The sequence below is a fragment of the Eriocheir sinensis genome, chromosome 10, assembly GCF_024679095.1.
Source record: "Eriocheir sinensis breed Jianghai 21 chromosome 10, ASM2467909v1, whole genome shotgun sequence".
Taxonomy (NCBI): Eukaryota; Metazoa; Arthropoda; class Malacostraca; order Decapoda; family Varunidae; genus Eriocheir; species Eriocheir sinensis.
Window position 1 is genome coordinate 16,434,007 of NC_066518.1, and position 11,617 is coordinate 16,445,623.

The window sequence follows — 11,617 nt, forward strand, 5'->3', positions numbered from 1 at the left end:
TACAATACAAACACTCCCTGCGTAGCGTACACACACTCGCCCCACGAACAAACACACTCGTACAATACAAACATTCCCCGCGTACACACACTCGTACAACACAAACATTACCCGCGTACACACACTCGTCCCACAAACATACTCGTACAACACAAACACTTCCTGCGCACACACACTCGCCCGACAAACACACTTGCTGCGTATACACACTCGCCTCACAAACAAACACACTCGCCCAATACAAACACTACCCGCGTACACACACTCGCCCGACAAACACACTTGCTGCGCAGAAACACTCGCGTCCCATCGCGCAATTAGCTCTCGGGAAATAATTAATTCCCTTTTCATTCTCGCCGTCATGTGTTCAAACTGCCGCGTGCCGGTCTGAATTTCCTCTCACTCGATTCCCGCCATTTGCTTCATCAAATTAGCGAAGCAGAATCCCTACAGTAACGACCGGCTCCCGAAGCTGCAATTTGATAACGAGCAATAAGCTGACTGTATTATATTACTCGAAATATAACTCCAGTGACCCAGAGTGAGATATTGGGCTGCACGGATTTTGTGTACCCGCAGATCTACCTTTCCTATACTGCTGATTGATGAATCCAAATAACATTATTTTTATTCCGGAAAACAGGAGCCGGTGGAGAGAGAAAGCAAATGGCTAGGGGAGGAATGAGAGAAGTGTATGGGGGAGGAAAAGAGGGTGAATGGGATGGGAGTGATTGAGATTTGGGAGTAATTGAAAGGGAATGAAGATAATTTATTATCAGTGATAAGAGTTTGGGAGACTGGGGATAAAGAGGGAAAAAAGTAAGAAGCAGTGAGAGGGGAGAGGAGTGATGGTGGGAAAAAAGTGAGAGGAATTGGGGAGAGAATGGAAGGGGAGAGAAGGTGACGGAGCAGTGAAACGCATGGGGACAAGTAAAGGGAAACTGCGGGGAAGGAAAGAGTGATGAAGGGAGAAAATAGGTGGGAAGAGTGAGAAGCAGTGAGGCGGATGAGGAGGATAAGAAATGTTAGGAGGTGTGGGTAGTAGTTGTGAGGGAGAGGGGAGGGAGAGAGGTGTAAAAAGGTATGGGATGGAAGAGTGGGTGAGAGAGTGGAAAAAGAGTAAGAAGTCGTTGGGAGGGAAGGGAAGAAAAGGCAGCGTTGTTGTAAGTGGCTCCCGGCTTCACAATTTATTTCTGCATGCCTGAACATTGCTGTCTGTGAGATGGAGATGAACGTGGCCTTAATGAAGCTGTACAGGAGGCAAGGCTGGCAGTACGGTACGGTACTTAATTTTTAACCGCACTCCGTACCTGAAAAAAATACCGTACCGTAATTTCGTACCATACAGCCAGCTATTTTTCCATACCGTACAGTACGGTAAAAATACCGTACCGTGATTCCGTACCATTATCGTGCCATCAGGAAAATATATTATCGTACCACCAGGAAAATATATATACATACATTAAAAAAATGTGAAAAAATAATTAAGGCACGTCAATAAATTTGAAAAGGCACATTTAAAAAGTGACTATACATGTATCACGCCTCCTAAATATAGCCTACCAGTCGTTAATGAGCAAGAAAGTAAAAAAAACATCTAAGGATGATCACTTGTTTTAAGCCTGTGGTACGGTAATCACTGCTCCCATAAAAGTGAAAAGTAAAGAGTGGCCAAAAGAGAGGTTAATTTCGGGTGGAGAGGTGTCTTGATACACTCTTCTTGAAAGAGGTCAAGTTATAGGCAGGAGGAAATGCAGATGCAGGAAGGCTGTTCCAGGGTTTACCAGTGTAAGGGATGAAAAAATGAAGATGCTGGTTAATTCTTGCATAAGGTGTTTGGACAGTATGGGGATGAGCTAGATTACAAGTCGAGTGCAGCGGGAACGCGGTAGAGGGGGAGGCAAGCAGTCAGCAAGTTCAGAAGAGCACTCAGCATGAAAATATCGATAGAAGATAGAGAGGTAACATGGCGGCGGAATTTAAGAGGTAGAAGACTATCAGTAAGAGGAGAGGAGCTGATGAGACGAAGAGCCTTAGATTTCACTCTGTCCAAGAGAGTTGTGTGTGTGGGGCACCCCATCACATGAGATGCATACTCCATACGAGGGCGGACAAGGCCCCTGTTTATATATGGAAAGCATCTGTGCGTGGGAGAAGAAATGGCGGAGACGATACAGAACGCCAAACCTCGAGGAAGCTGATTTAGTAAAAGAGATGTGAGTCTGCAGTTGAGATTTTGAGCTAAGGATAGGCCGAGAGGATGTTTATTGTAGAAGGTGATAGCTGAGTGTTGTCGAAGAATAGGGGATAGGTGTTTGGAAGATTGTGTCGAAAGATTGTATGAGAGGCTAGTGCGTTAGCAGGTATGCAAATATGATGACAAATAACTATGTATAGCAATGTAAATAATAGAAAAGCTATAGGAAATGCACTAGCGAACAAAGAAAACCTCAAAACAAAACGAAAACACACACACACACACACATTGACCATGAGTTTACTGACCATAACATACTATAAATTATTATGAAACAGTAATACAACATATGGTCCAATATAAATAACACCAGCAACAAACGATGAAATAAAATCTAAAAACGTAAATACTTCAAACGCAACACACACACACACACACACACACACACACACACACACACACACACATCAAAGCTTGCATGTATTGACCATTAAACTTCAGTGAAACGTAAAATTCGAGCCTCTTCACGACCAGCGATGAAATGATTTCCCTGAACCACCAATCCGGCGTCTCTAACACTTCCTCTTCCTCTTCACGGCGGCAGTGAAACGACTTTCCTGAATCACAAATCCTGCGCCTCTAACACTTCGCACCCCTCCCCCCGCGGCTCCAGTCTTTTATAATTCCTTCTTCAATCGTGCAGCAGCGAGGCGGAACCGAAATACCACAAGTGTCGCGGCACACCAATAATGTTCACCTGTTTCTCGTCGCCATTAATGTGGACGCGATTCTTTTGAAGTGTGTTGCGTTGGCTTTGTGAGGCTTTTGAAATTGTTGTCTTCTTAAGACCCTTTGCGAGGACGAAAATGTATATATCTATGCTTTGTTCTTTCATGTTTTAATGGAGGTGGTGGTGTATGTCTTAATTATATACATTTATTTAGTACCATACTGATTTAATTGAATTTTCTTATTTTTCTTTACTTCTACTTCATCATTTTGTCTACTAGTCCCTTCTACTTTTCCAAAACACCACCACCAACAACAACACCTACTACTACTGCTACAACTAGTGATGTACGTACTTTTTCTACCACAATTTTCACCAACCACAATAAAACTGAGCCAAGCGGTGCTGTCGCCTGGCCCTGTCCTACCCTGACCTTTCCTGCCCAGCCATGCCCTGACCTGCTAGGCTTTCTTTGCCCTGGCCTATCTTGTCCTGGTCTCCCTTGCCTTGGCATACCCTGGCACTGGCCGCTGCCTTTCAACTCTGCCCCCTCGCTAACCTATCCCATTTTGCCCAGCCCCCTAATTTGTTTCTCACCTGTTCTCCCCTCTCCCTGACACTCCCCAAGGGGCTGCAAGACGTCACTAAGCGTCAGTGAGCCTCGTCATCCCAACCTGTCTCACCCCTCAGTCCCCTGCCCTCCTCTAACCCCCCCCTCACCCTATTGAAAGCCGGAGGATGTCACTTGGCGTCACTGAGCATCATCACCCCACCCTGCCTCACCTCTCATTCCCCTGTCCTCCCTTCTCACCGTTACGCCCAAAGAAAGCCGCAGGACGTCACTAAGCGTTACTGAGATGAGTATGGATGAGTAAGATGAACAAGATGGAGCCACTGTAAGAACACTTGCCTGCGCCAATATAGGCAGGGGCCCGCCAGCAGGCTCCACTAATACAGCCTACCATAGCTTTAGGCCGAACGTGAAAAAAAATTCCGCCCGCGCCTCATGCAGCCAAGTACCGGAAACACTGTCCCCCAGACCTTAGCCTCAAATATTTTTGTTTTGTGTACGATAAGAAAAGGACGACACCAAAAGCGAGGAAAATTATCAGCGATGTAACAACAGATCAACAGATATATCAGACAGGCCCAGAGGCCTGCATATACGAAAAATAAACGCTGGTTAATACACCACAATGCTGTATTGCACCCGGCACACCCGGCTGTTCTCCCCCACAGCACAGGCATCAGCGCAGGAAAGAACAAGGAGTGAGGCTGGAAATTATAGGCAAACACACAGCACCGTAACACTCACCCCTTCTCGCGCGGCTCAGCCCGGCGAACATGACAGTTGATTACCTGTCACTCCTGCAGCAGAGCAAGGGACATCAAGTATTGCCTCTCTAAGAGTGGTTGTGAAGAGGGCGATGCAGACGAGACCCGATAAGTGACGAGGGACAGACTTGGGTGTGGAGTAGGAAGTAGTGATGTGCATCAGTTCCACCTTCCATTTCTGGTGTTCCTGTAAAGAAAAAGATGGAGATTGATAAGAGAGGAAGCGACGGACACGAGTGAGGACGAAAATATAGCATATAATAATATTATATGTCAGTACCACACACTTTTCGTCATTTGTGGGAAAGAAAACGACGATAACGGGTAAGAGGGGAGAGAGGAACTACTTTGCGTTTAGGACGAGGAAACATAACAACAAGGGTCTGCTTTGGGTGACTGGAGATATATCACATAGACATCCTCCCTTCCTCTTGTCATTGTGAAAAAAAAGTGCCAGTAAGAGACTTCCTTCCCCTCGTGCAGACTCTCGGCTCATCAGACCTTTCATCCTCCTTTATTTCCTCTGAACAGCGTAGATCGCGCCAGAAAAACAAGACCTCACCGCCGTCGCCGCCATGCGAGGAGGAAAGCCGCGACAAGACGTGGAGCAAAAGAAAAGGACGAGAAACATTTATTGGCCCAAGACGGATCCGTCTTGTGTTTATACTGGCGGCTGCAGGAGAAGGAGGACGAGGAGGAGGACTGGAGATGAAGCGGAGGTGAAGGAAGCTTTGCTGATGGCTTGGACGTGCGACTTAGGAGGTGAAATAAATGTGTGTGTGGGGGGGGGGGGGGACGAGACGGCGTAACGCCGAGAAATCACAAACGGACCTTCCAAGGGCCCAGCAAACACTTAAATTAATTAATAATACAATGGGTGTATGTGGATATACATTAGAATAACAAAGATTTTGTATAAATACCACAGCACTTGACAATGTTGTATTGCAATTTTGTCAAGTGTCGTGGTATTCATACAAAATCTTTGTTATTGTCCTAAAAACGAAACAATCTGAACACTATATGACCTTATTGTGTATTATCCAATTATTTAGTTAAATTCATTTAAAGGTAGTAAATATCTGACATATGAGAGGAAGCGAGAGGTGTTGTGAGTGTGTGGCAAGGTGCAGGGCGGGGCTGACCCCGCAGCCACCACCCCACCGGCCAGTTTCACATGGAAATACATTACAGGAATTAATTAGAATCCATGAGTTGTCAATGAGGATGCGTCCTGATAGTGAAAATGTGAGTGAAAGTTTCTGGAAAATATCGAACATGTAAGGATATGAATTGTGACACTGATTTGCTGTTTAGAAGTGTGACGGAGGTGGTGGTGGTAGTGGATTTGGTAATGAATACACGGAGGTGCTGGACAGTGCTAGCAGGAATGACATGGTGTAGTATTGTCCGGGACGGAGGAATGGTGTGGTGTGGAGTGTGTTAAGGAAGGAGCGTCAGAGCCATTTCCAACAGTCCTTCAATCTGTATCCCTCATCTCCCCCTTCCCCTCCTTCCTCTCCTCCTCATCTTTTCCATGTAAGACGACCATACACGTGGCTACCGCGGGACACTGGCTCGGTGGACTCAAAAGCTCCCATCGTGCGCTAGCCGTTGAGCCTCTCCGGACGCTGCGACGCCGGACATATAAACAGACAGGCAGCAACGCGTCTCTGATATGCAGTATACATCAATGTGCTCTTCTCGCATCCCTTACACCACCAGCACCAGCCACGCCACCATCACTTAACACTGGCTTCACTCTTTCACCCCCTACATCACCAGTAGCACCACTACCACCGCTATCACAACCATCGTCACACATATCACTGGGCTCACTCTCGCATCCCCTACATCTCCATCAGCAGCACCACCACCACCGCTAGCACAAACACCACCTCATATATTTCTGAGCTCACACGCGTTTTCCCTACATCACCACCAGCACCACAATTACTACAGCAACCACCTTCACAACACTGGACTCATTCTCGCGTCCTGACCACCACCATTATCACCACCACCGTCATTGCGATATCCAGAGCTCTGCACGTATACATGGAAATCGGGCACACATAACAGTGATGCTAAAGGTATTAACGGCCGGTTATACAATCAGGCCCCATTAATCTCGTGAATATGTAAAAATTATCTGTAAACTATATGAAACTATAACACATTTCCTCCTGCAGTGTTTAGTTCCGTCACGCAGGAGTATTTATGAGTGACTCGACATACTTTTGATGACCCGCTGAGTTGGCCGAGGAAAGAGGATCGCAAAATGAATGTTCCTGAGGCAAACTTTTCACTCAGCTGCATGTTTTTTTTTTTTTCTGGTGATACGAAGGTCACTAAAAACTTTCCTACTGTTTGCTGCCTCTGCCTGTTAAGATAAATTCAGTTCACGTGATCTATGAATTTGAACGTAACACACACCTCAGTCCCTGGACAAGAGCATAAAAAAATTAAGCAGTAACACATGTACACGTGCATACATGGCGAGTATTACTGAATCGCAGAAATAACACGACTTTCAACAATTTCAGCACGAATATCGACATAACGCTCGAGTATATCAACAGGTTTAACACAGGGATCGACATATTTTGCAAAAGTATCAGCATCCATTACATGAACATCAGTGGCTTCGACAAGGATATCAACATATTGAATATAACTGTAGTACCACCAGCTTTAACATGAACATCGACATATCACTATTTTAAAGTTTTAAGTGACTTTTAAAATGACTGTCATCCTAACAAGAACTGATATCCGATGAGAGGCTGTGAAATGAGAAAGGTCCCTCCGGCAGTCGATATGGCGTCTTCGTCATGAAAAAAAGAAGGAATGAACAGGGTAAGCGGTAGACGTGGCGGAAGGCTGAGGGGCAAAGGAAACACGAAATACTGTAAGGCAGACGAATTATTAGGGGAAAGGAAAAAGGAGGAACATGCAGGTGGAGGACCTATCACAGGCCATCTCATTCAACATTTTTGTACAACCAGGTCGTCACCTTTTTCACTGTATCCACGTTGTTGTTGTTGTTGTTGTTGTTGTTGTTGTTGTTGTTGTTGTTGTTGTTGTTGTTGTTGTTGTTGTTGTCGGAGAGAGAGCAATAACTAGAATTCTGGAGAACATATTAAGTTTTGAGGTCACAGAGCTAAACCGGACCTTGTGGGGGCAAGTCACGTGATACTGGTATCCCACTCCATCCCCCCCACAACCCCCTCCACACTCCCTCACTCACCCACACACCCACACCCACACATTAAGCAATTGTAAACCCACAGCCTCGGTACAGAATACACAGTAGCAATACGCTCCCGGGAGAGAGAGACACACACACACACACACACACACACACACACACACACACACACGTACATCCCTACCTTTTGCGATCCTCACCCTGCCATGTTTCTCCCTAATGCCGCCTCCCTCCTTCCCACACCGCCGCCCTCTGTCCCAACCGGAGTACAAAGGCTAAAGGCGAGGCATTATATTTACACACACACACACACACACACACACACACACACACACACACTCACGCACGCATGCATGCACTCTCTCGCCTGATGGATTTTCTTCCCTTTACCCTCTCTCTACGCATGAATGATGATGGCACTCAATGAGTGCCGTTTTTAAGGCCCATGATGTATCCCGTTGACTCTTCGATGTGCACGGCCATCGTACATTCTTCTTAGTTTCTTATAAAGATAAGAACAATTTTTGGAAGAGGTTACTTTGTATACAACATTCCTCTCTGGCCAGTGTTTCTAAGTAGTCGCAGTTATTTGTCTTTAAATTTCATCACCGTGCCTGTTTTTTCCGATTTTTGCCATTCCTCCTCTCACCTACTGAAACTGTCTCTCTCCTCACTACCCATTTAGTTTTTTGGCCTTCAGCTTAAATATTAGTACAGTTTCCAGTCACTTCTACATCCCATAAAAACTTGCCCCGCTCTGCTCTCCTCGCCTAGCCTCAGTAATTGATCCCACCGCCTACGCTCCTCTCCTCCTGAATTGCAGTTGTAATTTATCTCTCACCATCGCCTTTCACCACCCGTGCTGCCTCCAACAGCCCCGGTACTCCCAGCCCTGCCCCGCCCGATGGCTAAACATTTATTTACATCAACCCCACGCTGAAAGAAAACATTAAAAGAATGAAGTAATCTATGAGAGAGAGAAAGAGAGGGGAGGTTAAGCGCCCTAAAGGGAAATGGACATCCCCTGCTTGTCTGCCTAGCCAACATTCTGCAAAAAAGAGAGAGAGAGAGAGAGAGAGAGAGAGAGAGAGAGAGAGAGAGAGAGAGAGAGAGAGAGAGAGAGAGAGAGAGAGAGAGAGAGAGAGAGAGAGAGAGAGAGAGAGAGAGAGAGAGAGAGAGAGAGAGAGAGAGAGAGAGAGAGAGAGAGAGAGAGAGAGAGAGAGAGAGAGAATCAATGGAAAACCCTTGTGGAAGGGGAAAAGCCAAGTTAGGGGGGGATGGGACGGCTTTAAAAACACAGGGGCAAGCTGGCGACGAACAAGACGAGGTACAGACGATAACTTATAATATGGCGAGCTAGTATATAACGCCATCTGAAAAGCCACCATGGAAATGCAGTTAGGGTAAAAGGGAAACGTCAAGAATCGAAGAGAGAGAAAGAAAAGAAGAAAAAAGCAAAGAAGAGAAGCCGAGGGTGGGGTAGAAAAAGACAACAGGTCAGCTGTTATCAGCGTGTATTCAGAGAGCGTCGGAAGCATCAGCAGCGGGTTCCTAAGTGTAAAGTCGATCAGTAATTCAGGCGCAAGAGGTGCTGGTCGGCGGCCAACAAATGACGGAAAGTCTCGCCCGCTCAGCTGTAAAACCCAATCTAACTTTCTTTTCCTACGGTGACCTCCAACGTGATCACCTACGTTTTCGAGGCAGCATTTCGGCCTCGCTGCCTTTAACGGGTTTTCAACACAAAAAGAGATTGAGGTGAGCTTTCCTTTTACTTCTGCCGCTCGTTGAAATGTTCGAGGAATATTGTGGAGCTGCATGCCGACACGGGTCACAGTGAGGGAATTACTTTGGACGTTTGAACATGTTGAAAGCTGTGGTAGGCATTTTATCATTAAAGGCAAAGATGGAATAGTAAAGGACCGTATAATACTGTTGAAATCTGAGCGTCTTAATGGTTGGCAGACACCCAATCAACAAGACAAAGCAAGACCGCAAATTCTTGTTTAAATCTGAATGCATCGATAGCCAGTAACCTTCTCTTTCATTAGGGATGAGAGAGATGAAATACGGGGTTATAGTGAAGTTCAGTAGTGGGCACGGTTCCGCTAATCCGCTAACCATTAATTAGCAAAGCTGACTTTTTCCTTAGCTGATTAGCGTTTTTGCTAACTTTGGAAACAGTTAGAGGACCAATTAGCTTCCGCTAAATGTAGCTCCTCCTCCGCTAATTTCAAGTCCACTAAAAAATTCATACAGTTTTATTCTTGTCCGTTGTGGACAGACACAGCACCAGTTGAGCCACATGGCGCAATAATTCCAGGGTTTCCACTTTTGGGTAAATTACGCCTTAAAGTAGGGTAATGGGACAATTATTAGGGGCACTTTTTGGTATTTTAGGGTAATACATCTTCCATTTCCATCTCTTTGAACTCGGGATTTAATAATAAGAACTCGATATTTTCAACTAACGAGAAATAAACTTAAAATAATAAAAAGAAAAGTGTCATTTATGGAAATAAAGTAAAAAATGCGTAAATTTGGGGAAATCTTTGGTAAAATATACGGATTTAGGATAAACTGGAGGCTTCTTTCTCTTCTCTTGTTGTTACTGCTTGTTTGTTTGTTTGTTTTGTTTGTGTTCAACTTTATCATCATCTGATTTTGGCATACTATACCTTTCTGGAAAGCTCTATGTCTAAGCTACAATGTATTTAAATTTCAGATCACTAGGTCTGTTTTTAAGGGTTTTAGTGCCAAAATACTAAACCAAAGCTAAATCCATTTAAAAAGTTAGCGGTTAGCGGTTAGCGTTAGCTTCCACTAATTTCTTTATCAGTTCAGCGGTTTAGCGTAAGCGAAGCTAACTTTTTAGTTAGTGGAGTACCAGTTAGCGAAGCTAACTTTTCGGTTAGCGGTGCCCACCACTGGTGAAGGTGCATACACATCCTAATTCTCAAAATCCAGAATCGCAACACTTGGCGGTGGATATCACCTCGCCCCAGCCCCTTCAGCAAAAAGGTTGACTTTATCACTACGGCAAGAGGTGACACTAATGGTGGATACCAATGAAAGTTCCATCGTGTTCTAATCCTGAAAAATAGCACCGGCAGCTATTACTACCACCCGATAACAACACGCACGGGGAAAATAATGTTATAATATATAGACTGTCTATCGCACGTCCTCCCTCCCGCCCTTTCACTTTCCCCCAGACCCTCACCTGTCTCTGCGTCTTACCAGTCCGCTACTCTGTTGCTCTACGGCTAATGAGGGCTGTAGGCGACTGGCAGATATGAATACTTACAGCTGAACAGAGGCGCCGCGAAACTGTCACTGGCATCCATCTTTTCGATATTACAGTTTTGCCAGCTGAAATAAACTAACGTATTTTATTTCAGCTGGCGAAAAGATGGATACCAGTGACAGTTTCTGAATATACTCCTGAATCTTATCCTTACTTTATCTCAGCGGGAAAAGACACGGCAGCCTCTCCTCGCCTCTAAAACAACACTTTATGAGAAGAGGAGTAAATTGAATATCTCTCGCGGCGCCGGGTTTAGTTCTAAATACTCATACCTGCCAGTCACCTCCAGCCTAATTAGGCGCCGGTGAGCAATAAAGTAGCGGGCTGATGAGGCGCTGCGACAGGCAAGGGTCTGTGGGAGGGTGGGTAGGAAGAGGGTGCCAGACGCATAATCTATATATTATAACGTTCTCTATTCCGTGCGTGTGTTGTTACGGGGTGGTGGTGGTGGTGGTGGTGGTCGTGGTGGTGGTGGTGGTGGGAGAACGAGCCTCTTTAAGGTCTCTCAGCCGGGTACATCTTACATATTTTAATGTAAAAAAATAGCAATTACTTTAATATGAACGAAGGAAAGTTATCCAAGGAAAAACAAACAATTCTGAACACACACACACACACACACACACACACACACACACACACACACACACACACACACACACACACACACACACACACACACACACACACACACACACACACACACACACACACACAAACAAACATCCATACATAATACACAAAATACACACACAAGCAAAATACACAAACAAGCAAAATACAAACAAACGTCCTGCATTCAATGAATTCCAGAAAATTTATAATTTTGTCTCCATG